Raw genomic sequence first — 727 nt, 5'->3', positions numbered from 1 at the left:
GTTTGCTTTTCAGATTCCCTTTCCTATTTGTTTTGAAAGGCAGATGCCCTCTGCTCTTTCTTCTTTTAAAAGCCATGGCTCTCCTTGCTGCTAGTGGGCTGTAAACATCTTTCCTTTTACAAACGTGCCCTTTCAGCTGTTTTCTGGCTCTAAGTGGTGTCACTTTTTTGTTTCTCTTTGGAAGCTCATTGTAATTTTTTTACCTCTTCTCCATAAGCTGCTAGTGCTGGCCAGGAGAGATGGGGTAATTTCTCCTCTCCTAAGCTATGTTTCCCAACTAAATTACACCTGGATCCACCTGTAGTCTTAAAGATGCTGTACTGGAAAGAGGATTCTTGATCAGGTTGCTCCACACCCCACCCACCCTGGCATTGAACATTAATAATAAATAATACAGTTAGCCAGTGATGGAGCTAGAGGGAAGGACAGACACCTTGCAGCTCTGGTTCCTGGTCCTGATCCCTTTCTAAGAGCTGATTCTCCCCCAAATCCTTCAATCATTTTTTTAGCTCCATTCTCAGTTTGGTTTTTCAAAGCTGCCTCTCCCACTGCTCCTAATAGTGCCAACCCCTGGGATGGTGACGACTGTTCAGGCAGGGGGTGACATGGATTGGAGAGGGAGTTCTGAGGACGCTGGGAGGGTTGGCACGAGGCAGAGAAGCACAGCAGTGGGAAGGCTTCCTTCCAAACTTAGATGTATGATTTAAAAAAAAAAAAAAAAAAAAAA

This window comes from Chaetura pelagica, unplaced genomic scaffold (genome assembly GCF_000747805.2).
Source record: "Chaetura pelagica isolate M959 unplaced genomic scaffold, ChaPel_1.0 scaffold428, whole genome shotgun sequence".
Taxonomy (NCBI): domain Eukaryota; kingdom Metazoa; phylum Chordata; class Aves; order Apodiformes; family Apodidae; genus Chaetura; species Chaetura pelagica.
Note: the sequence above shows the minus strand (reverse complement) of the source record.